This window comes from Bactrocera latifrons, unplaced genomic scaffold, assembly GCF_001853355.1.
Source record: "Bactrocera latifrons isolate USDA-ARS-PBARC rearing strain unplaced genomic scaffold, ASM185335v1 scaffold_119, whole genome shotgun sequence".
NCBI classification, from domain to species: domain Eukaryota; kingdom Metazoa; phylum Arthropoda; class Insecta; order Diptera; family Tephritidae; genus Bactrocera; species Bactrocera latifrons.
Window position 1 is genome coordinate 600580 of NW_017534619.1, and position 27298 is coordinate 627877.

General features: G+C 35.8%; 2 protein-coding genes and 1 long non-coding RNA gene across 6 annotated transcripts in view; 1 reads left to right on the forward strand and 2 right to left on the reverse strand.

Annotated features, from left to right (window-relative positions):
• Positions 1-27298, reverse strand: part of LOC108978180 (E3 ubiquitin-protein ligase RNF181 homolog) — a 77951-nt gene that overhangs the window by 12632 nt on the left and 38021 nt on the right. Inside the window, exon 1 of one of the 2 annotated variants that reach the window (XM_018948339.1) lies at positions 7240-7322. The exons of the other annotated variant lie outside the window; for it this stretch is intronic. The gene's annotated coding sequence lies outside the window, so the exon portion shown is untranslated. Of the gene's footprint in view, positions 1-7239; positions 7323-27298 lie in introns of those variants that run through there. 2 annotated transcript variants of the gene reach the window in all.
• Positions 1-27298, reverse strand: part of LOC108978179 (serine/threonine-protein kinase OSR1) — a 45618-nt gene that overhangs the window by 5218 nt on the left and 13102 nt on the right. Inside the window, exon 1 of one of the 3 annotated variants that reach the window (XM_018948337.1) lies at positions 9730-9748. The exons of 1 other annotated variant lie outside the window; for it this stretch is intronic. The gene's annotated coding sequence lies outside the window, so the exon portion shown is untranslated. Of the gene's footprint in view, positions 1-7239; positions 7327-9729; positions 9749-27298 lie in introns of those variants that run through there. One more of the 3 variants, XM_018948335.1, reaches the window with a different exon arrangement.
• Positions 2833-3701, forward strand: LOC108978181. Its single transcript, XR_001994090.1, has 3 exons — positions 2833-3286; positions 3340-3505; positions 3567-3701. It is a non-coding gene; the product is annotated as an uncharacterized LOC108978181 (long non-coding RNA).

A 27298-nucleotide genomic window follows, 5' to 3' on the forward strand; every position in this document is an offset into this window, starting at 1 on the left:
AAATAAAAAATATATTAAAAATTTCAAACGAATATTACTTTCCAATTTCTATGAAAAACATTTATCGTGAAATGAGTAATATTTAGGTTATACACCCAATTTCTTAAGTGTACAACCATACATACATATGTACATAAATTCATTCAATATAATTGTAATCTACATAAAATAAAAAGGTACCACAGCTGTTAAAACTTACAAAGCGGAGTTTCATACAAACAAACTTATGCATACATATGAATTGTAATATACATAAATCTATTTCTATGCTGTGGATTTAGTCTATTTAAACCGTTTAGAGATAAGATAATTTTGTTGGTAAATATAATTCTAGTTGTTTGTACGAGAAAAATTATAAATACAAATTGCTTTCAGTTTGAATTCATGTTCGATTCACCACTTCTTTGCTTGGCTTGTTTGAACAGTGCTCTCTTAGCAAGCATTGAACTCGTGTGAAATGGTTATCCAGCTGATTTGAATAATTAAATGAAGAGATTGGATTGTGTTGAAGAAGCAGCATTAAAAATAACACAAATATTGGGAGCCCCGTTAAATATAAATTCCGTCAAATTTTCCACGGGAAAAACTCCTTAAAATGTTGCTACCAAGTTTTTCTTTCAAGATAAGTATTTAATAGTTCGACATAAGTATGTACATATGTACATGTCGGATACATGCGATGGATAAAAGTACTAATACCGCAGAAATCCTGACAATTACAAATATTCTTCTCAAATCAATTAAGACTTTCATTCGAAACTTCCTCCACAGGCTCACTGCCTGCAATTTTCCAAGAAAACAGTTTCTTGATATCTGCAATTATTTTGCTCTCTTCACTACTCCGAATTAGTTAGAACTATACTTCTGTGATCAAATTGAAAGGTGAATTAATTTATACTTCGCATGTTTTTCGAATCGGTAAATATTTTTTTCAGTAAGTTGGTAGTAGTGTTAGTGACATTTATGCTGAATTCCATGTCAAAATATTAATTAGTATTTGAGATACGCCTCGTTTTGTGAAGCTCTTCGATTTTTACTACGTCTGAATTAATTGAACAAAGAAGTGCGATAATGCAACATCTCATACTGCATTGGTTGTTCGTGATCATTTCACCACTTATGGCTATTCAGCAAATTTTTTTCCAAGTGTTATGATGACTGGAAAATTCGTTGGCATAAGTGTATTGCAGCGGAAGAGGATTACTTTGAAGGAGATGAAATTGACAAAATTCACCTTTCAATTTGATCACAGCAGTATATCGAAGAAATCCCCAGACTCATTGCCTCAACCAACTCAAGCACTTTCATACTTTTCATAATTATAAATTATATGCATTCGATTTTCCATCATATTATTGCCGAACTTTCAGACATCGACGCAATATACTATATGTATATATGTATATACAATTGACAAAAAACAGTGTTGCATTGGAAGCTATAAAGAAGCGTTTTCGAAGACGACTAAATATATTATACATCAAAACAAATTTCGATATATTGTATGAGGAAAAGGCACCCTGTATTTGGTAAAAATTACCTCGGTCAAAAAAGAACCCACCTGTTTTATCATACCCAGAATTTCGTCAGAACACTTGCCCAACCACTATTGTCCGTTATCTTGCCACAACTCAGAAGTTAAATGAGGGCAATGCAAGAAAGTCGATAAAATTAATTAAATATAAATATGATAAGGAATAATGAAAAGAGAAGGCATGTACAAAAAAACCGTTGTGCTTTGTTGTACCCTAAACAGAGGTTGTCACGAACACGCAGAAGGAAACGTTAGAGACTCTAAGAAGTATGTATACCATGTAAGTGAAGAGCTGAGCCGATTTTGACATGTCTTTACTACCTGTCTGTCCGCATATACTTGAACTAGTCACTCAGTTTGTGAAACATCGATCTGAAATTTCCCGCCAAGAAGCTTCACATTTGTAGGAACCGCCGATAACTGACCACTATAGCATTTAGCTGTCATACACACTGAACGATCAATTAAGTTCTTATATAAAAAGCTTTCTCATTTGACAAGATGTCGTTATAAAATTTGACGTGGAATATTGTCCAAGCCAACGGCACATTTTCCAAATAAATTGAATCGGATCGTACTATAGCATATAGCTGCCATACAAGCTAAATGACCAAAATCAAGTTCTAGTATGCGAACATTTTCTTATTTGACACGACAACTTCACGAAATTTAGCTCATTGCCGCAGGCAACTCTACAATCTTTAAACAAATTGTTCAGATCGGACCACTATAGCATACAACTGCCTTACAAACTGACCGAACAAAATCAAGATAAAAATTTTTTTTATTCTTTTATGTTGTAAGAAATCTTTTAGTGAGGGGTATTATAGCTTCGGTGCAGCCGAAGTTAACATTTGTTCCAGTTTGTTACAACTTCTCTTCACCTCAAACGCGCCAACGAAATGCAAATATACTCGCACGTGTCGCACTGATAGTCACTAGGAAAGTCACGGAATAAATATCATTTGACAAGCCACTAAAATATGTATACGGTTAATAAAGCGAATAGTTAGCGACAGATGAGAAATGTACTTAGTACATACATACATATGTAAGCTATGTGATCGATAAATTTTATGGCCACTAATCGCACTTGTCGGCAACTTAATGTCAACCAGAACAAGATTGTAGAGAGCGTGGAAAGAGAGGGAGAAAGCGACAGAGAACATGTGTAGGAAAGTACGACAGAAAGTCAAATGCAATTAATATGAAATACAATGCCAACAACAAATAGCGAGCGTTGAATGACACAAACAAAACCAATAACTGCAGTGCGAGTAAAGAGGAGCCAAAGCAGAAGAAGAAAAAACGGTGTACTTCCTAATGACATTATCACCACCAGAGGGCGGGTGTTGGTAGAAGGAAATTGTTATTTATTTTCGTACATATTTTCATGACCGAACAGTGCACACTGCAGTTATCCAATTTTTGTTTTATATTCTCGCGCCCGACTAAATAGAAAAACACACAAACTCATATAAGCACATAACCACTCACATATTGGGAGGCTTGGGAAAGCTGACAGTTGGAATGTGTAAGAATGGCAAACAAACTGAGATATTGTAGGTTAGAGCGTGAATATGTGTATGTGCATAGGTATGCCATACAAGTGAACTGTACATAAAGAGCTCATATTGGGAAACTGGGTGACTACTTAAACGTGCATACTGGCTGCAGTGTCGCACTGACGCACCGACGTCGCAATCAGTTTGATATGCTATTTTTAGAATCTCGACAGAATTAAGGTTGCAGGTAATTGATTTCATCATTAACAAAAACAAGAATAACAACTGTGACAATTTCAGTGACAAAACAAAAGGAAAAACACAGCTATTGACTATGTCGTAGTGGTGCTGCAATTAACGGCGCTGTTGAAATTTGTTGTTGTTGCTTTTGCTGTATGCACGTGTATGAATGAAACGGTTAGGCGATGGGAAAAGTAGCCATAAAAGCAATAACAACTTATACTAAGTGTGTTTAAAAATTAAATTAAAATTCAAATTCAATTAATTTCGTTCTATTTTTTCCTCAGAATCTATGCGCTGATAAGGGGATTCACTGGCGTTATCGCTGCTATTTGCACACTTTCGTCATATCGCTTCGCAGAAATTTCACAAATATGTGAAAAAATCACTATCGACTATTCAAAAAAAATAATAATAATAACAAAAACAATATAGCAATGATAACAACAAGAACAAAAGAAAAATAACAATAATAAAAAGGAATAAAAAAAATTATAAAAAAGAAATATTTAAAATATTAAAAAAATATATAAAAAGTCAACAAAAAATTAAAATTTTTTTTATTTAAAAAATTGTAGGAAAATAATATATAGTACATATAGTATAACCAAATATTTACATATTTGAGTGCTTTTTGCCTTGAACAATTACTGTTTGCGCTAAAAGCAAATAAGTCGAAACTACTACGTTTTATGTTTTGGTTGTAATTAATTATTTATTTTTGTATACAATTGCGTTGCCATTTAACGGCGAGTAATTAATAGCACAATATGGAATAACTGGTAATAGCGACTAGTTTCAGTGGAAAATTTATTTTAAAAATGTTTATGTGTAGTTTTATTTATCTAAGATTACAGTTTAGCAGATTGTGCTAAAAATAACTAAGCGAAGTATGTATGTATATAGGTAGTTAGTTATGTACAGTTGTTTGTTGTTACAAACAAAACATTGCTTGCTTAGACTGCGTTCACACGAGGACTCTACTGTCGTTCATTGCGTTGACACGAACATTAGAAGTCGGACTACTTGAGTCGGAGAATATTTTGTCTTCCCTTTCAGATCACTTTCTCAAATTCTGGTCATGCTTAGATTGTGACAAAAAAAGCACCCGGACAATAAGTAATAAAATTCAAATTTCCGAACATTTGAAACCGAGCGTAATTGGAACCATGGAAAAAATTTAAAAATGAAAAGGAATGCTAAATAACGCAGCCACGTAGTATTAAGAAGAACTCGTGCTCCTGACACAAAGCTTCCCTTCGTTTCTCCTTGTCGCCTTTACACCTACCAAAAATTGGTTTAGACGAAAAAACCGTGCCTGTGCGTACACAGGCTTAGCATTCATTTTACGAACGTGCCTGACGGCAACAAATTTTTATTCCTTCGTTAACTTTGAAATGTAAATTTCTTCACCAAAAATAATTTTTTTTGGGAAGCCGTAATTTTGTCAAAAATCAAAGTTTTTACTATTATTTCGATTATTTATATATTATTTAGGTCTTCCTAAACTCTGGCTATGTAATTCCAAAATTCGGATTCCAAAAATTTTCAAAATGAATCACGGATTATTATAGTACTTAAACTCTATAAACATACATATGTACATATTTTTATTATTTAATTAAAATGTCTCTTCAAAAAACAAAAAAAAAAAAAATCACAAAAAATGCTTTTTCTTCTTCTTCTTTAATTAATTTGAGAAACAACGAAGTAAAATATTATATAAGCATTACTTAAGCTCAAGAAACGTGTGCCTTTGTTAATAGCACTAGTTGACAGTGACAGTACTTTCTTATGTCCCTTTGAAACCATTTAACAAAGGGATTGCCTTTTCAAATATTGTAGGATCACTAACAGGCCTCTTAAGGTAACTTAACTACAGCTTAACTCTTTCAGCCGAACATACCTATGGACCATACTCATGTAGTCTGCTTGGAATTTTAACTTTACTAGCAGTTTCGGCGACCCTTTGATTTAGTTAGTCTCGGATCGTTGATGTTATTCAAAATATGGAGGGACCTACAAGGTTTCAATCAATTCCGAAGACTTTTTCCGATTAAATTTTTTGCTAGAAATACATTCGAAGGTAGCCATTGTTTGCGTTAGTCGATTTAATAAAAAAAAAATTCTATATTTATAAAAATGAATTTTGTCCTGTATGTCGTTAACAGAATCGTAAACTATGCATTTGATCATGTGCTTATCTTTAGCAAAGACTCAAGAAGGAATTCTGAGTTGGGACAATACAATTTCGGCAAATGATGCTCATGCCAATGTAAACTGTGTGATTCATGGCCGCCTCACATTGAACAGACAATGGTTGTGTTTTTTCTGCATTAAACGCAAAATATCAGATTAAAATAAATTCTTCATACTACCAACAATAAAAATCAATCTCTAAGAATACCATATTATTCTTTTAATAAACACTATCAAGGCCGACGTTTGAGTTATAACAATACTATAGCGCATCCATGTTGGTCTTTTAGAATTAATACTTGTAATGAGCACTATCTACAAGAAATTTCCTATCCCTTACAGAGATAACCAAAATATATCAAACACATTATGATATCATCTATCAGAAGCAATTATCACTTGCGCAAGTTTTAAAGATAAAACAATTATTTCACAAAAGAATAAAAAAGAAACAATTACGTTCCATAAGATTACCAGCAAAACACGATTTTTACGTCGGCAACGCGAAACTAACTCGGTTGCCTTAATTTTTGCATGAAATGTCTTTAAAAGAATACTTTTTTAACTCAAAACTCATGACTCAAAAGTCATGCCTAACTAATTATGTAATTCGAAACGGCTAAACGCTGAATTTTGCTTGGAGACAAAGGCAAACGTGTTTAACAGGTGGGTAAACGAAGCTTTCAAAATATATACAATATTTTGCTGAAACGCCAGCGCCAACAGGTCTCGGGCGCGGCGGAAGCGTTGTTTTAAATATTGTGCCCATATTGATGAATTTGGCAAAGCGGTTGCCTGAGCAATGGAGCGCTGCGACTGTTGGGGCGTGTAGCCGGCAAAGCATAGGGGTAAAGTGGGCGCGCGACTAAAGCGTAAAGCGAGTGCGAGACAAAAGTGCACAGTGTTGCGTTGTCAGATTTACCCCTCTTTTTTTTTTTTTTTTTTGTTTTAAGTCACGCGCTGCCCACAAATGATAAATCACCATAAGAGAAGTGAAATATAAGAAGAGAATGCGTTTATTTTTACTCTTTTTATTGCATTTTTGTTGTGTGTATTTATAGCGCGTAAATAGAATAAACAACGCCAAAAAATAAACGAGTGCAAAGATAAAACAAGGCATTTCTAATCAAAAATTGTAACGCCAGCAGAGCAAATTCATTATATTCTTGCTGGATATGAGGAAATACAGTTTCCTGTTGCATACAGACGCGCTTGGAGTTAACGTACTGCGTATACCGAAACTGGTGCGGCGCGCAGCTTTCACTGCAATGCGTACACATACAGCGCTGGTCAGCTGATCGCCAGATGGCATAACAAAATCAAATCCAACTACTAATAAATGCACGCGCTTGGCATCTGAACCGCCTTAAAATGGCGTTTACGCATTGAAAATTAAGTAATTAGAAAAAAAAAACAATAATTATATGTAAGCGTGATTAAACGTGCGCAAACGCGTGTAGAGCGAATGTCAACACGTTTGATTGCCAGTCGATCACACGGTGCTCAAATTTTAATCAGATGACAACAGAGCGCCGCTGGGCGGTCACAAGTACAATATCAATTCTCAGCGAGTAAATGTCAATGACAAGGCAAATACAACTAGCAGCAAAATAAATATTGTAAAAAGCGAAGCAAAGACAACCGTTAAAATCGCAGTCAGCTTCAAACTGGCATGTATGTGTACTAAAAGAAAACCAAAAAAATAAAAATAAAAATAAATAAAAATAAATAACTTCGGAAATTGAAAAAAAAAATATTTACAATTCAAAAAGTAGTCCTGCGCATTTTCGCTAGGCGCTTTGCTCGCAGTAGACACAAAATTAACCAAGCGCTACGCGTCCTCAAGGCGTGTGGTTAGAGTCACAGTTTTGTAAACACTTTTTTGACACTTCACACAAAAGCGTTTTCGAAAAAATTGTTGCTTTCAGTATATTATAATTTTTTTTGAAATTCTGTACAATAAAAATCGCTCACGTTCTATGCGACAACGCTGACACTACAAGTATTTTAAAACATACGAAAAATTAGGCTGACTGTGAAAGACTTGCGAAACGCGCGCGCAACTTACTGACGCGTCTTTGCGTTGCATGCGTGGATACACCACAGAAAAGCGTTAATTCACTTTAAATGTCACCGAACAACTGATCCAAAGGCCGCACAAATAAATATGAAACTTATGTGACTCGCCTCAGCGCTGCCGTTGCCGTTGCCGCCGCCTTGCCGACGTTGTTGTAGTTTTCGTTTTGCCTTTTAATGTGCTATTTTTATGTCTGTTTGTTTGGGTTTTTTTCGCCGTCGCCGTGAAAGTACCTAACCGCTTGGGTGCCTGTTCGGCCAAGTCAAGTTCTGGCGCGGCGGTGCGGCGACGTGTGCGGCAATCGCTTGCGCACGTAACTCACAAGCGGTTGTGAGCGCGTATATGTGATTAGCATGTGAGCGCCGAAGAGCAAACAAGCTGAAGCGGCGATAGGCATGTGTATCTCTGAGTTGGTAAGCTAAAGGGAGCGTGGTGTGTGGCGGAGCTCGGCGCAAATGAACAAATGTTGGAATAGTCAACGGCTATAGCAACAGCGCGCGGTCTCGGGGTATGTGACGGTGCAATAGGGAGGTGGCGCGGTGGTGGCGCTGTGAAATGCCACATATTCGGTGCCAGCGCCTAAAGTTGTAGCGTCAGCCATGGCGCCGCACAGTGTGCTAAAAGCGTGACGTTAGCATGAAAAACCATTAAGTGTGTGTCATAGTCAATGTAAAGGTTGGTAGAATAAATAAGGGGTGTTTTGAATGGGAGCGTGTTTTTGCAGCTGATATGCTCATAAGCGATGGCACAATACGGTAATTTGGTAAAACTCGTTAAAACAGACATTTCGCGCGTTTTGACAAAAAGTTTTCTTTAACGGGGTTGGCCCTAAAAATATACATAATTTTATAAGTTTGTTCACATAGTAAAGAAAAAATAATCGAATTTCTTCTGCCAGTCTTTTTTGTCATTTTGATACAAAATTGCAGGTTGGTCTACTTCGGAATCAGTACAAATTATGCACAACAAGGACCAATAAAACTATGCTGATGGGTGGTAATCAGTGGCCAAACACTTCTGTGCTAGAGAAAAGTATTCATCAGCTTAAGAAACTTTTCATTGATATTACTCACTCAAGTTTTAAATGTGAGATAAGTAAACATGGCGTTGAAACAACTCACCTTTTATGCCTAATCATAGCGGAATTACTGGAAACTGCGAGGTCGATGAGCTTGATGAAAAAGCCAACTCACTCCAATATTAACAGGTTGCGAACGAGTCGGAGAACCGTGGTAGTCTTGCAGTCTAGCGCTAGACAACTTGAACGATGTTCCTGCTTCCGTGTGGAATGCAAGAGATCCCTTGGATTAATTGCTCGAAGCAATTATAGGGATTTTCCGGTATGGGCCCAAAATTTAAGAGGACGTCAGTTTTCTTAATCCTCCAGAGAAAGACAAGATGGAAATACTTCAACACTTTTTCTGGATCGCACATCATTCTCGGAAATGAGGATCAAAGATTGAATTTAGGTCGACGTCAGTTTTCTCGATTATCTAGAGGAAGACGAGATGGAAATACTTCCGACACTTTTTCCTGGATCGCCCAGCATTCTCGGAAATGAGGATCAAAGATTGAATTTAGGTCGACGTCAGTTTTCTCGAATATCTAGAGGAAGGTTAGTTGGAAATGCTACGACATATTATCCTGGATCGCCCAGAATTCTCGATACTGAGAAAGTCTTGAATGCAATACTGTACCTTCAACGAACCGGGAGAATTGTGTAACCTCAAGCTTCAAGTAATTTGTGAAAGGCGCAAAACGCTTCGACGGTTTTTGTATGAGGGTCTCTTGACAGTGATCTTCGCCACGGTATTTCAAGTTCGAAACCTAACCTAAGCCAAACATTTGAAGATTTTGGTCAACTATCTAGAAACTAATTCATTGAAAAATGTTCGGACAGATTTCCAAACTTTTTTCACGCTTTGCCCTTCTGATTATTACACTTCGAGACCGATTAGTTTAACTAAACTACGAACTAGAAAATACATTCCCTGTAACGCTAACGCGTTAGTATTGATAATGCAAATTCCTTAATAATTGCTTTAAAAGATTACACTGTTCTTCGCTAGGCGCTTAGCGCAGCGCGTCAGAATTCAAATACACAAGGCGCCCGAACGAAAAGCACACGAGCGCACCGCCGAGTAGACCCACAAACTGAACACTTACATACTTACACATGTAAGTACAACGATAAGACAAATAAATGAACGAATGAACTGCAATGCGAAACGCTCGACTAGATGAATGAACTGGCAAACCGTTTTGTGCGGACGGACTTTTATTGTAATCATGTGCGGACTCCGCGCCTGATACAAATAATTGCAAAAAAAAAACAAAACTCCGCAACGATACGAACAGATTTTCTTTGTTTTTATTAATTCTTGCACCGAAAGTACGTAAGCATGACGCGCGTACATTCCAGTGGCGCTGAGGGTGGGCGTGGTGAGCAGAGGGGTGCAGCACCTGTTGGGTTGGTGCCCAGTGTGTCATACCACACTAGCCCTTCTACCGCAAGCTTTGTTATTATTGTTGTATTAATTGTTTGTTGTTTGTAGGTATTTATATGCTTGGCTTGCTTGGATATACTTAGATATGTATACACCGTTATTATAGAAGTAAAAAACGGTTTATTGGGAGCTTTAGCAATGTTTCTCTAAACGGTGGGTGGCACGCGCATCCTAAAAAAATTAAATGGTTATGCAAATTTAATACAAATATAGAATGTATAGTATAAACTCGTATGAGAATATTTAATGCCTTGCCCAAGAACAGGCAAGACACATCCACAAAAACAGAAAGAAATAGAATTTCTAGCAAATAAATACGCTTAATCATCACTCATCACTAGGGAATGCCGTTTGATAAAGCAGCTCTTTTAGTTTTGTTTTTGTCTTATTGTGAATTTTGAAGGTTAGAAGTAATCAGTGAATTAAAATTGCCAATCAAGATTTAGCAAGTGAGAGAATAATTAAAGCAGTCAATGTGTTGGGCGTTGTTGTCTAAACATTTCTAATCTTGATAATATTTTTTGACGGCATAAGCAGCGTAGAAAGCACAAATTTATGGCGCATTCCAAGCACTTGGCATTGGATTAGTGACTGCAGTTAGTTCTACCGTTTGAATTTGGCATTAAAATTTGAAAATGATTTATGCAATGACACATGAACTTTACTTGTGTCCATCAAAGCAGCTTACACAACTGACAACATTAAGTATTTTTGCCCAATTCGCCAGTGAAGTCATACTCCATAATGAGTAAGCTCGAAAGCAAAGGCAAAACGAAATAAATATATATAAAATATATAAATATAAGGTGTGAAATCCAATCAAAAATTATTTTGGAAAAATAAAAAATTGCAAATCAAGATTAGATGACGTAATTTATTTTTTAATGGAAAATTTCCTCAGCTTTTGATTACTAACATCATATATAATATTAATTGAATTAAAACTGCCAAATAGATCAAAACAAAATAAAAAAATAATCTATTAAACACAATAATAATTTATTAAATAAAATAATAAATATAAAAAAAGAAAGAAGTGAAGACATTTTCAAAGTATCGGCTTCTAGACCATATTAGAGACCAGAAATTCAGAGATATGAACAACTGAGCGTTGCAAAATTGGAGAGACGATATATACATAGATGTCAGCGTATTGAATTTAAATAGTTGAAAATCTACAACTAATAAGAATCATAGGCGTTCCATGTTGAATTTTATGCTGAGTTCTCATTTACATTTGTCATAAAACACTCCTATTATGGTATAAACATTTTCTCAGAAAATACATCGTTCAATTCAGTAGCTGCTATCGATTCATCAATTCTCGGCTTCCTATTTTTGCGCACTGCTCGTATGAAAGTGGTATAATTATTTTCAATGCTACCAAGTCTTCTTTTCCATATTTTAGGCTAGTTATACCATTACGATTAACTCAAATGACAAAGTACGGTCAAAAATGGGAATATGAATATTATTTAAACCTGGGCTAGGTATATTAAGTTTGCCACGAAGTTTGTAATGCACAGAATGCAACGTCGGAGATCTAATATCGGTGTAACCGAAGTTAACGATTTTTTTGTTTTGAAAACCAAGGAGCTGAATAGTATTTTGTATACTTCATTCTGAAGTACATAAAGTGTAATCGGCGATTTTTATGATGAATGAAATTATTCAGCAAGAAGTTCAATTTATTATTCATAATTATTCTTTCGGTGATAATTTTTTGTCTCGGAAAAGGGTTTTGGTACGAACTTTTCAACAGGGTGTCAAGAACTCGTTGACGACGAATCAGGACGGCCATTCATCATCAACTCGTCAATAAAATAAAAGATCTGGTGCTTGAGAATCGAAGATTAACAGTCAGAGATCTTATTGACATCGTTGGAATATTGGAAGGTTCAGTGAGAACCAGTTTGAAATATCGTTTGCGGATAAGAAAAATTAAAGTGCAATTGGTTCCAAAACACTAATTTCTTTCGAAAAAGAGAGTTACGTTAACGATTATGATTACGGTAATGACGGAAACAGTTGATCAATTGGCCAAATATCGTGGCAAATGTGAGCCGAAAAATACACGTCAAAGCAGGTCTACAATCAATGCTATGTTGCAAGTTTTCTTCGATTATCGAGGTGTGGTGCACTCCGAACTCCTTCCGACCGAACAAAAAGGCAACAATGAATACAATTTGAGTGTTATATGGCGTTTGCGAGAAGCTATTCGTAAAAAGATACCGGAATTATGGGTCGACAGTACATACTGTATTGATTCTTCGTGAGTTTTTCGCTAATTTTTCCTTGTGTTCGCCCGATCTAGCTCCATATGACACTTCTGGCTAACTGGCCTTTAACAATTGTTTCGAGGATTGGGAAAAACGTTGACACAACTGCATTGGGGCCAAGAGGAGTTGTTTTGACGGGGACAACATAGATTTTGAAAAATAAATTAATAATTTAAAAATTATGAAGTCTTACTATATTTTGTTTATATATGCAATGAGCACATATTTTTATAGCTTACACGAAATTTTTTTAACATAACTTAGTACATACATATTGTATTGTTTTAGAGACGCACAAAAGTATGTTCCACACGAGCTTGCATGCTTCCGCAAACGTTGGAGAATTTTGTAGCGCCTCAACGGAATTTCTAAAACACAAAAAATATTGCGTGTTGATGAAAGGTGATAAGAAACGTGCACGGAATGGGCAAACACACATCGACGTTGTTGTTCACACAAGATTGCAGAAAGCACATGAAATAAAGCAATGCTATCTGCTTTCCAAGGAAATTTTTTAGGAAGTCTGTACATGTACATACATATGTATGTATGTATGCAAATAACGTTCGTGGAAATTAAGGCAAAGTCATAGCATTGAAAATAATGTTTTTATTATCATAATTATTTTGAATAAAAAGTCATAATTTATAATAAAAAAAAATTTTAAAAATAATTAAGACTATGTGATTATTTCAAATTATATTTTTGGTTAATAAAAAAATTAAGTTGAATAAAAATATAATTGTTGACTAATTTAAAGTGATTATTAATAAAAATAAAAATAAAATAATTATTTGTAAATTTTATGCATATTTTGTTGTAGAATGATTTCAGCGTACTTCATATAAAATTTGAATATTGAATGACAACAAATTCATTCAGTTCAAGAAACGATATTTTGATTTTTCTCATCGTCAAGCTCATTAACGGTGGGCTCAACTTTCGATATTTACTTCTCAATGAAAATATGCTGAGATAATATTGATCTCGAAGCCGTATGACATGAATAGCACGTTCAATATTGACTTTTAAAACTTTTAAAAAATATTCTGGTTTATTGCTAAAGACCAATGACTTCAAATAACCGCACAAAAAGTAGTCTAATGAGGTTAAATCACAACTTCTTGAAGGCCATTCAATGTCATAATTGCATGAAATAATCGAATCTCCAAATTTTTCTTGCAATAATTCGGTTGTTGAACGCGCTATGTGGCACGTACACCGGTCTTGTTGGAACCAGAGGTTATCAAGATCAACCTGTTCCAATTGCAGCCACAAAAAGCTTATTAATATCGATCTATACCCCTCTCCATTAACAGTAACACCTTCATTTCGACAGAAATACGGACCTATGATTCCACCAGACAAAAACCACATAAAATTGTAAATTTAGCTGAATGTCAGGGTTGTTCATGAATAATTTGTGGAATTACTTCGCAGCTGAATCGACAGTTTTTTTTATTTACCGCACCACTCAGATGAAAGTTATCCTCAACGGTAAATATAATTTCTTAAAAAAATCGTCAATCGAATTCACGACGTTTACGGTTACGGTATAATGGCTTCAATTCTTGAGTGAGAACAATTTTATACCGATGCAAGCTCAAATCCTTTCCCAAAATCCATCTGGTTGTGGTCTGAGACAGTATGTAGCGACAGTATGTATATAGCAATATTTTCATTACTTCGAGTGGTTCTTTGTCTTATTGGCACTTGGACATTATATAAGAAAAATGTTTTCAATAGTTCAAAGAAACCACAGGTGGACGATTATTACGACCATAAAATGACAGAAGCGCACGAAAAGTTGCTGTTGGAGGATGATTATTTTGATAATAAAATTTAATAATTTGTAAACGTTGTTCCTGCGTATATCTTTCCATGATGAAAATGTAAACATTACAATAAAAATACTACATATGTAGATATTTTACTTAGTTTGCCGATCTCAATCAACAAAATGCTGTATAGAAGACAGTTGTAGGTAGTTAGTCGGCTAGTAACTCCGTAAATAACGGCGATTCCGGTCACTTTATGACAATACATTTCCACTATAATTTGACTTATTTTTATCGCATAAATCAATCCTTAATTTAACCTATTGCACTAGCCTTTGATACTAAATTGTTTAATTATGAGCAGCAAAAGTGAAAATTTCTGCACCGCCTGGGGCAGGATTACCAGCAAAATCTCCTATAAATATATATTACAGACATAGTGGAACGGAATGGAAAGAAATATATTGTTTTTGTGTTTTTTTTTTTTAACCATGCAAACAAAATAGGAACCTGTCTCTTATACACATCTAGATGTGTATAAGAGACAGGGATTACCAGCAAAATCTCCTATAAATATATATTACAGACATAGTGGAACGGAATGGAAAGAAATATATTGTTTTTGTGTTTTTTTTTTTTAACCATGCAAACAAAATAGGAACCGCAGAAAATAAGCAAAACAAATAAGTAAAAGCTGGTGAAGATATTGAAAAAAAATCATAACAAAAAATTGCAAACAAATGAAGTGAGAAAAGATAAAATAAAAACATTGCAAGAAAAACTATTTACTCTTCACGCAAACCGCAAAAAAGAATCCTTCAAGTGCGCGGTCATAAAACTGAATGCTGTTGACGCGTTCGCCATTCAAAATGACGTCTGACTACCAGCGCGTTCACCGCAAGCCACGCCAAGCATCAAGGTAAAATTATGGCAAAATAAGCAGAGTGTGGGCAAAAATATGTTTTCCTCAGCGGTGCTTGGTATGGTTATTGTTTGCCTTTTTTCTCTCTGTGAAATAATAACAAATTGCCAAAATCGGCAAGCTAATCGTTTTACTTATATGTGGGACAAATGGCGATATCTTTATGAACAATCTGAAAAAAGTAGGGATGTGGTTGTGCGAAAGTTCTTGTTGATTAATGAAATATTTAGTGCAGCACAATATTGATGTCGCTATCAACAAGCTCATTCATCATGACACCAACGCGCAAATGGTGTATTGCTAGGGTTTGCTTTCACAACAGGGCCGTTCGACATGTCATTGGCATAATCATGAAAATTAAAACAAATTCCACACCACACTTTTTCTTTAAGTGGTTTTCCAAATTTTTTAGTCCTTCAAGTTATAATTAAACCGGAAGCATTCGCAACAACCTTGGCACTTACTCAGATTTTGAAAACTGTCACAGGCGCCAATATAACATGCAAGCAAGTGTTTCTATTACAGTGAGTCACTAAAACTGAAGCCATATGCTTTGTTGTTACAACGAAAGGTGTCCGAAAGACATGTGAATAACTTTCACAGCTGATGAACAATTGGTTGCTCAGATATCAAAGTGTTGTTTTGATGTTTTGAAAAACAAAAATGTATTAAAATTTTATCGTGTCTTAATAGAATACGATTTCTTTGGTAAAATGCTGCTGTTGTCAAAATATGGCTTGAGAATACGTAAGTGGCTGGCTAATTTCTGTATAGGCCATATGAGCACCAACGACTCCAGACAAAAACAATGAAAGTAGTGCATAAACGTTTTACAGAAAGTGTGGTCTAAGTAATCGAAACAGCCGAATTTTTATGCTGCCAAGGGACTGTGAACTAGGCAGTATTTGTTTGTCAAAACGACTTGGAGATTACTTTCTGAAGTATGAAGGCATGAATTATATTGATATGGCAGACATTTTGAAGATATCAAAGGAAAGTGCTGCTCATAACGCTCAAGAATATCAAATTTTGTGAAACGAGGTTTCAGACAAGGAGACGCCCTGTGATTTCTTCAATCTAGTCCTGAAGAGAATAATACGAACTGCAGAATTAAATCGGGAAGGTACAATCTACTAAAAGAGTGTACATCATTGGCCTCAACAACCGCACTGGTAGTTCTGCTTTCTCCAGACTGGGTAAGGAAGGAAGCGTATGGGTCTGGTTGCGAACGTGGACAAGACCTAATATCTTGTCTATCTTGTTTGACATCTGTTGACTGTCAAAACATCGTACATCATTTCGATTACCTTGGAACCGGCAGCATTATGCAGAATAACTCTTGTCAGCAGGTGTTACTTCGGACTGAATATGCAATTGAGAAGTTAAGTCCAACAAAAACCAAACTCTATAAGTCACTCATAATTCCCGTCCTGTTATAAGGTGCAGAGGGATGGACAATGAAAACATCTGATGAGTCGGCGATATGAGTTTTCGTGAGATAGGTTCTACGGAAGATTTATGATCCTTTGTGCTTTGGCAATGGCGAATACCGCAGTTGATGGAACAATGCGCTGTACGCGGTATAGTGCAGCGAATTAAGGGACAGCGGCTACGCTGGCTAGGTCATGTCGCCCGAATGGATGAAAACGCTCCAGCTCTGAGCGTATTCAACCCGCCGGGGGAAGCGGAGGAAGAGGAATACCTCCACTTTGTTAAAAATACACAGGTGGTGAAGGACCTGGCTACAATTGTAATCTCGAATTGACGCCAAACACCGAATAGGAAGAACGACTGAGGCGCTGTTGTAAACGCAATTAAAGAAGAAGAAGACAATTTCTCAATTCGCAAGGGAATGCCGCCTCAGATTACTTATAAAATCGAAGTTTGCCAAAAAGTTTCTTGTAGCGATATGAATTTTTCAATCTATCCGTTGCTGTATGAAGGTGTTTGGGAAAAATATATAATTTTAGAATAACTTTCTACTTCTAAAACAATCATCAGATAATACTGTAAATTTAATCTGATTGTTATTTAAGATTTTTTTATGTTATGCTTTATAAGCAAATGAATTTAGAATTTTCAATTATCGTTTCCATTCCCGAGATCATCGATTTTCAAACTCTGTCAAATGCAAGATGAAAGACATAGATTACAGTTAACAATAGTTAGGTTAGATTGGGGTTGGGTTCGCTGGATGCTTCAGGCTAATCGCCATTGAATTGTCTTGAATTGTTGGACAGCAGCTCAGTAGGACAACTGAAAGTCGGAGCTTTTAAGCTTTTGAGCCTTAATCACGTAGACACAATCAAGAAAGAAGTTTTGAAATGTTTCCACCTCACATTCTTCGATACCAGTTACCATCCCAGGAGATAGATTCTCAAACTTACAACGTAAACCTCGATATAGCAATGGATTGTTAAAACCCACACAACTAGGAGAGGCTAGCCTTACTAGTGCAAAGAGCTCATTGGTTCCCTTACGATCCAATTTAAACTAAGAGGATTTTGCGATAGCTCATGAACCGATGGTAGCACAGTGCTGCACAAGCTTCGCCAAACCCAACAATCTAAAAGTGGACACCCGATGATATAGCGATAACGATAGCGGGGCTATAACACCGTTACTTTACGACGATTTACAAATCACGGAATTATTAAACCAACCTTGTATGTGTACTCGAGAAAGAGCTTTCATCGATTACATCAATTATTCTTGTTAATTTATATTTCGTGTTTACTTTTGCATGAAAAATACATTCTTGAGCTGATAGCGAGTGGAACGAGTTGACATAATGCACACGAATAATCAAACTTATATGGCAATATTTCAAAATAAATGTGTATGCGCATGTTGTACGTCTATAAATGGTCGTATATGCAAAAGTCCAATGTCTAGGTGTTGGTTCATGGACCGGACCGGCGAACATAAATACTTGCCAAATCGCCATTAAGGAGGCGAAGCAGCGCGAGGCGATAAAGGCGCTATCTGTCAATTAAGACTTGGGTTTGTTATTTTCGTACATACAAACAAACGAAGAATCATTTAAAATTGTAAATACTTAATATGGCAATACATACATACAGCCACGTACATATGCTAGTACATATGTAAACAAATTTATGGGCGTAAATTTCAGCAAACTTGCCGTCAGCACGTTGTCATAAAACAAGTATGCTTGAATGCATATTTTTCAAAAGCGTTTACATTCAACAACAAAATAATGACCGTTAATAGACCCACACACATACGTACGCACACGTGTGTTACGAAATCGCCTCTCCACACGCTTCCCCAAACGAGCGCTGTTTTTTGTTTGTTTTAACATTTTTGTATGCCTCCAATGAATGACGTTCATTAACCTGTAGTATTCGATTTCGTTTCGACACGCTTCAATATAAAATCAAAACAAAGACGCAAAACGACAAAACATGTGCAACGTCCAATGAAATATGTAATTAAATGAGAATGCGGAACAATTGAGGCTTCGGACACTATGTTTTGGCTACAAGTCATGGGAATCCCCAAAAAAGAGTGAGAGTTCGTAAAAATGTGTAGATTGACAAAAAACCATATGGAAGTGTTACAGATTTAATAACAATGCAAATGACTTCAAAGATTAAAAACGAAGTTCTGAAAATATGTCTAGGAGGAATAAAGCTCATTAATTAAGTCAATTGTCATATTTTTTTGTAACCTATATGTCCGAGAGAATCCAAGAATAATTGGAAAAAGTTGCTCGTAATAAAAATATATGAAATTCCTGTGAAACGCAATTTCGTAACTTTCCTGCAAATATAACTAGTCAGTTAAGATCCTTACTATTCAAAACTGTTTAAGTGGGGAGCCTGCTCTAGAGGCTTCAAAAACATCGATATTTTTGGGAAGGAAAGAAAAATTAATTTCAGCGAAATTTCTAGGGTTTATAGTTATATATCTAAACATCAACCGAAAATTTTTTGGATACGAAATCTTTGATATTCTGCCTTTGGGAAGCAATTGCCCGATGCATTTCGCGTGTACATTTGTGGGACGACGGGCAGGTCGCAATTTCTATCAAAAACAAAAAATTCAAAGAGATTCATATTTTTTAATAATTTATCTTCTGGTTAGTGTAAGTATAAAATTTTAAATTTTTGTTAATTTAAAAAAAGTGGTTTTTGACCAAAAAAAATTTCTTTATGTTGATATACTGAAACTTGACTTTTCTACATTTTTTTTAGTTTAAATAGAAAATAATTTAATGCCAAATCTAATAAACTTTGCCCCAACTCCATGCGACGTTTAGTTTTTTTTCGCCAAGAAAAATCGTAAAAATGAAAAACCGAGAAATCGGGCTTCAAAGTTTTCGCTTTCTGCCCAAGCCTTCATCTTCGGTCACTATTTCCCTTCTAGCTTTGACAATATTCCCATCTGTAATTTTGGGGACATATTCTTAGATAATTTTTAAAGTGATTTAAGCAGCAAAAAAATCGATTTTTTGAAGCTTCTATCGCAGGCTCCCACCATAATTAGCGGTCGTCTACCAAGCTCCAATAACCTATTTTTAAAATTTTCGAAAAGTAATAGACATATTTTGGAATGTCCTTAGTTTAGGGGGTAGACGTTTGATACTTTGTCTAGTCCCTTGAACTCCGAAGCTTCCAGATACTTAAGACGTGGTCTAGTTAGTGCTGGACTCAAGCATAGAAGGTGTTCCAGCGTCTCTCGCAAGCCAACTTCTCCGCACTTTCCACGTGTATAGTTAACACTTCTGCCCATGCGGATCGCATGTGACGTAGATTGTGGTCTATCAAGAGACCAACAGTCAACCGGCACTCCTTTCGAGATCGTGTGAGTTATAAGCAAGCGAGTTTTCCGAGGAGGATCTCGCACATGATCTTGGCGATTATGAAACTTTTTGTGGAATGTAACCCAGTATATATACAGCCACTTTCCGGCGGCCGCTACTTCTATAGCCTCCCTGCTTCTAAGGACACTCTCTGACGTAATGCGTTGTATTGCTTAATTGCCGACTGGATATAGACTTATATATTTATTCCTTTTTCCTGCCCTGTTGGCTATCTCAGCCGTGTAGAATATATTTCTGGATACCATACCCGAGCTTGAAGGAATTATAAACAATTCAGCGGCAAGTTATTAGAAAGCCTTATGTAATGCAGAATAAGACCCCGTCGCCTGGAGAAGCCCTCTTGAAAATGTTGTTTCAGAAGATTGGTGTGATTGCCTCACTTTTCTATCAAAATGCCAATAGGAGAAAGAAATTAGATAAAAACATTGTCAATGTTAAGCTTTTTTAACGATTCTCGACTGGCTTAACCCTTAAAGTGATATATTTGATACGCGTGGTGTAAATATGAAGAAGTTTGTTCATTGTTTTCTTCAAATTCCACACAATTAAATTTCTCAGTCTGCAAAATTCAGAACATTACGGAATCAAAACGTATGTCTATTTTTTTGCAAATGCAAATTTGTGCGTAAAAAAATATTTTATTTTATTTTTTTTTTAAACGAAAGGTAAACACTTACTTCTCACTTCTCTAGAATGCAGAAAAATAGCAAAGTGAGAGTAAAGTAAATCGCTGTAAAATCTTGGCGCTGCTTGTAGGAAATGCATGTTGTGTTGGCTGCATTTTTATTGGTAGTCAAGTTGTGGGTGCAGGTGGGCGACAGGCGCCAACGTCTGCTGACACGAGAAATTTGGCACAGCGCACGCTAAATTACAAACTAGAAGAAAACTGGTGGCAGGCGACAATCCATGTGATATTTTTAGTGGATTTTTAATTTAAGCGACGACGCGACAAATCGTCACACACAATCGCACACACAGATCAATTAAAAAATTTGTGAGGAGCGTTGAAAATGCAACTATGTAACCAAATGTGGGTCATCAAAAGTGATGCGATGAGTTATTTTATTTATAATATTTGTTTATCACCTTTTAATTATTTTGCGCTGCCGCTCTTTATAAATAAAGCGCCACTATGCAAAATTTTATTTATAATAAATTAATTAACAAATATTCACACATCAGCGTGAATCCCTTAATTTCATGATATTTTATTATATTAGGTGTATTCATTGTAAAAGACGTCTATTATTTTTTCAGTAGATGGTTTTAGTATTTCATCTCTTGAGCTCATAAGTGTGATCGTGCTACGCAATATGGCGTTAGAAAGATAATTTCATGCTAAAGGAAACCTCTCAGACAGTTTTGTGATTGGTCCACGCTTCCAAATTGCTGGTGTCCGCAAATAGAAAATACGCTCGTAAAGGTTCAAGCCAAGTGGCTAAAAAAGTGTTTACGGTTCTGAGGCTATAGAAGTCATTTAATTGATATCGCCAAAAATAGCGATAAAGTAACGGAAAGTGTCGTTAATGGAAAGCTCGAGTCTCATATAAACACGGGATTATAGTAATTTATTGCGATTAAAATCGACCCATTTTTGAAGTGGATGGTTAGGTTAGGTTAAGTTATACTGGCCGGCTATTAAGCCGTACATCCACCTACTGGTTCTTAATAATGCCAGTTGGAGGTTCAGTTTAACTTGAGGTGAAGAATTCATCACAGAGGATGTTAATGCTTTGGCTTTGGCCAATAGGAGAGTAATTGTGAACCAACGGGACAACACATCGATCGAGACTCGCTACGACTTACAACGATTGAGAAGCTACGGTAGTTTGATTGGGAAAATCTAATACATTCACAAAGTAGTTTCGGCCTGCACCAGATGATTGCTATATGTTCATGTCTCTGGCGAATAATTTTGCTCGTGTTTGGAAGTTACGTATAATGATAACGGTTCGTAGTTATTTTGTTTTTAAGATCTTAAATTTAAAAAAAAAATTTTTTTTTCATATCTTCTGAGCACATAACTTCCGGGATAAATGAAAAATTATTATTATTTTTTTTTAATATTAAAAAGAATATAATAATGGGTGCAACTAGCTTTAATTTACACTAGCTTGTTCGTAATTACATAAGTGTGTCTAGGCTATTGTAGAAAATGCTATTTATATTGAAAAATCCATTTTCGCACATTTGTAGTAATTATTTTTGTATGACTCAACCATTCATTCATCAACTCAATCATCGCATATTGTCATATACAAACAAATATTGCAAAAAATATGCAAATAACTGTAGATAGTAGTGATTTATTAAAATTGAATGAATAAAGAAGATGACGGAACATTGATAGGGGTTCTTAACCGGAAATATTCTTTTAACCCAGATGTTACTAAAATATTTTTCCTATCAGATACTTTTAATTTTTTGAGTATATTTAAATCTTTGTAAATGAAATAGAATAAATATTTTTTTTTTGTATTTTTTTTTTGTTTTATAATTTTTTTTAATAATATTTTTTTTTATATTATATTATTTTATATACAATTATATCGAAATTATTATTTTATTAGATTTAAATAAAGAAAAATACAAAAATATTTTTTAATTTTTTTAATATTTTCGAAAATCTACTTGTGTTTTTGACGAAATTGTTGCTACTTAAACTTCAGTTATTGAAATATATTTTATTATTGTTATATTTGAATTCCTATAGTTTTTAACGTTTGCAAAAATATATTCTATATATCCTCTTTTAAAATGCAAAATAATGTAACATCACTTTTCATAAGTTTACAGGCGCAAAATAAACGATGTATTAGAAACTACACAACTGAAACAAAATTTGGGTTTTGGTTATAAAATGGTTATATCTGAGAGCATGGTGCGTGCCAAAGTATGCAGGACTTAAAAAAAAACTGAACAAATTGGTTTTTCGGCAAAATCGATTTATTTTATTCAAATAGTCTTCTTCTGCTTCAGTACAGCTTTTTGCATTATCCACAAGCATATCGAACGAGTAGCCGGTATGGACGCCAGTATGCCGGTGCAAGCCTTTTGAATGACCTCTACGTCTGCATTAATGCTTTCCTTTCATGGGCAAATGCATTTTTCCGAAAATTAAGAAGTCGCAGGGTGCCATATCAGGTGAATATGGGAAGTGGTTAGTAGTTAAAATGTGATTTTTGGTCAAATAATCGGTCATAAGATATCCTTGGAATGTTGGATTCTGAGCAATGTTTGGTCGTCAGTCAATTTGTGCGGAACAAACCGTGCACACACCTTTCGTAAGCGTCCGGTGATCACTGATTTTAATTGGCCCACATGTTGATCGACATTTATGTTCTCACGACCACTTTGAAACCACTCGCGCACTCTGCCACGGGATAGGCAATAATCGCCATAAACTTGTTTCATCCGCTAAAAGTGTTACCAATTTTAAAACAAAATTTACTGTTGGCTCTTTGTTCGAAGCTCATTTTCGCACCGATAACACAAACATACTGACACTTAAAATGCAATAACTTCACTTCCAATCGATGAAGATAGCAGATTCTAACGCATTAATCGACATGTAAGGTGGTGCCACCAGGGGGCGTTAGATTAAAAAAGTCCTGCTTACTTTAGAGCCCATCTTGTATAATAGAAGTTGTAGTGAATAGTAAGTAATAAAAAACTTTATTTCGATTTTTTTGATGATAGGTTGTTTTGCATTTTAGCTGACGACAAACAGGTCCGCGAGTCGCACAACTAAATACATAGATATTTTTTTAGATTTTTGAATATTTTTTTCTAGTTTGCAATGTGCTCTCCTTTATTTACTTTATTTAGTAGAAGCGCCGCGACAAAAATTAAAATGTATTTTCTTCGAAGGTCGTCATATCTAAGCTACACTGTCTCCCAGCGACAATAATTCACTTTCGATTTCGAATTGGCCATCATCAATCACTCTGACAAAATCCTGCGATATTGCATTTACATTAAAAAGTAATTAAATACTAATGTGCCTGCTGATATGGAAAACTACGACACGAGTGACTAATATGGCGAAATGGAGTGTAAAAATTTCAAATAGGAAACAAATAAATCAGCGCAAATGAGTGATTGATGATTTATATGAAAGGCAAGGCGACGTATGGAAATTGATATGAGATGGCGTCTTGAAAACGCTTCAACTAATAACACCCACTCTGTCTGAAGCAAAAAGCGTCAAAGAACTTCATTTCGGCGAAATACGCGGGCGCAGGAAGCGCACCCCGTCAAAGTTGAGCTTTTAAGGCGCGCGCCTGCGCTCCAAACACCGCGCTCAACACTGCAGGATACAACTAACAAGCGCGCCGACACTCACTACGCACAAGCGTTCACAACAATGTGGCCCGATTTGCAAAGCGATTGGCAAAAAACTGCTCCAGCGCGACACTGCCGCAGGTGGGTGTACCAATTCCCGAATGGCGTGTGATGGTGTTTTTTATTAATCTCGCTTAATTGAATTTAATTTTATGGCGATTGTTTAATTTTTCCGCTGTTTTATATACACTTTTTCTATACAATTCCATTCACTTGTTGTGGCTTCAAAAACAAAAAAAAAAAAAAAAACAATTTCAATGCGACAAACGGTAGCGGCAGGCACGCGGCACGTAAGTGTGAGCGCGCGTAGCGTAGCGATCTCGAAGCGCTCACAAATCACAAAATCGACTGAAGTTAACGATTCCTTGTAATCAAACATTTAAAATAATTTTGTTTAAAACGGCCATAAGTAGAATATAGCGACGCGCGTATACATATCTACAAAGTAGATATGTCGAAACGGCCTATAACGATCGCCTAGCTTAAAGCTCGCTGCGCAGGTAGATAGAGGCGTATGTGGATGTGTGTGTGTGTGTGTAGCCGAGTGAGGGTGGCACAACAATGTATTCGGGTAGCGAAAGCATTTTTGAATGGCTACTACCTGTTTGTACACACAGTCACACATACACATTCATATATTCGGTATGGACGAAAATGTGTGAAAATTGTATATATATTTTTCTCAAGTTTTAAGCTCTAGACTTTTTTGCTAAGCCTCATAAAAAGCATGTGCTAAATATTTATGAATGTTTGAAGGTGTGTTGTGTGTTCGAAATTCCGATGTGTGAAGTACTGTAGTGAGTACTTGTCAAAAACTAATGCTAAAAATCGAAAAAACAAAAAAAAAAAAAAAACGACAACAAAGTTGATGCAACAAGTGATTGGCGGGCGGGCCTAACTATTAGCTTATAACGCTTATCAGAAAAGTTACCAGGCAGTTGATAATTTGGAAACTTCCCATGAGTTTGGGATTTTATACAAACGTTCGTTGGAAATTCTAGCAATAAACGCACGAGTCTTTTTCCGGAAAAGTACTCTAACTGAAAAAAAAAAAAGTTGGCTTCGGTAGCACCGAAATTACATACAATATTAAATCATTCACTTTTTATAGCCTAATTGGGTATACAAAAATTGTTTCTTGATTTTTATCGCTTAGTTTGTATGGCAGCTATATGAAATAATACTTGCGATATTTCGGTAAGATATTATATATTGTCATATATGCTCTTGATTCCTAATGTTGAGTTTATATGTCAGCCATATGCTATAGTTGTCCAATATGGGTGGCTCCGACAAATGCACAGCTCCTTTACGAGACGATGTGTACACCATTTCTGGTAGTTATTTTAGAAAACGAGAGAGTGGTTCGCTAAAAACAGATATTATAATGGGTGATCCAAGTATAGATGCTTTATACAATAGCCTTTTTGGACAGATCCCGCGTAAGTCGTGTCAAGCTGTCATTTCTTGGCATTTCTTCATCGAAAGACTTACGCTTGAAAAATATTTACAAATCTGTCAACGTTTTAACGAAAATTCACGTTCTGTAAAGTATGTCTTTCCAGCATGTCTATTCGCAACACAAGCACTCATCCTGAGTCTTAGCACTCATTATTGGATAATATTCGACCGAATAGACCACGTCCAGTACACAGTGAGGAAATTAAAGCAGCCGTAGCTGAAGGTGTACACGAAGACCGTGGAGAGTCGATTCGGCGCCATTCGTAGCTACTCGAACAGACGTATAGAACGACTTGGCGCATTTTACGTCGAGATCTTAAACTGAAAGCGTACAAAATACAGCGACAACGCTTTGCTCTAGCGGCTCTTGAAAAGTTCCAGCAAGATCCGACATTTTCGAGCCAAATTTTGTTAAGCGATGAAGCCAATTCTGGCTCAATGGGTATGTAAACAAGCAAAATAATCGCATTTGGGACGAAGAGCAGCCTGAAGAGATTCAAGTGCTGACAATTCATCCAGAAAAAATAAGAGTTTGGTGTGGGTGGTGGGTCGCTGAAATCATTTATCTATATTTCTCAAAAAATATGGCGGTGAGAATGTAGCTGTCAATGGCGACCGTTATCGCGCCATTATAACCGACCTGCTTGAAATTGAAACCCGTGATCTCGGCAATGGTTTCAAAAGACGGCGCCACTTCCCAGACATCGCATCAATCAATGGATTTATTGAAAGAACACTTCGAGCCGGTCGTTTGGCCACCAAGATCGTGTTATAACACATCGTTAAACTTTTTCCTGAAGGGATATGTAAAGTACAATCGATACAGGCCTTGAAGCAAAAAATCATGCATGTCTACCGTCAGTTACGAGTCGAAATGCTGGAACGAGTGATTAGACTCAACAGATGGATCATCTGAGGCATAGCCTCGGTCAATATTTGTAAGAGATAATCTTCGAAAATTAATGCTAGAGAATGTTCTTCCGTATAGTAATATCATTACCCACTAAATTGAAGATTCTGTGTGATTTCTTAAAAAAAGTAGGGAACATGAAATTGATCACCCCACATCAATGATCTCATAAAGTTCGAAAAACATAGCAAAATGTCTCCGAGCCTCGTTTTAGACCTGATTTAAATATCCTGGAACTCATCTAGCATAAGTATCATCGATACAGTCGAAGCATTACAACTAATTTACCTAAGACACAGTGATATCATCGGTAAAACTTGGGAAGGTCTTGTATTTTCGGAAGCACTGAAATGGTTATTTGTAGCGACCTTAGTTTATGGCGGTAACCGTAGAGATGCGTATGCGTTTATGGTTCAATTATCTGAGAAGTTTCTGCGATAAACTGACTCTTTATTACATGCCTGACAACTTTCTAGCCCCTTTTTGTTCGCTTAATTGAACAAATAAGCAGTCCAGAATAATAAAATCCTTTATCATAGCTTAATGCAAAGCTTTGGAAATAATATATGTACATATATAATTTATTAAGGTGTATTCCGCCCTGGTCATGAATTTCATGTAATTTTTGAAATGTAGAAAAAGGCAGTTAATAATTTTGATATCAATTTGTCTACTAATTATTTATTAGCATTA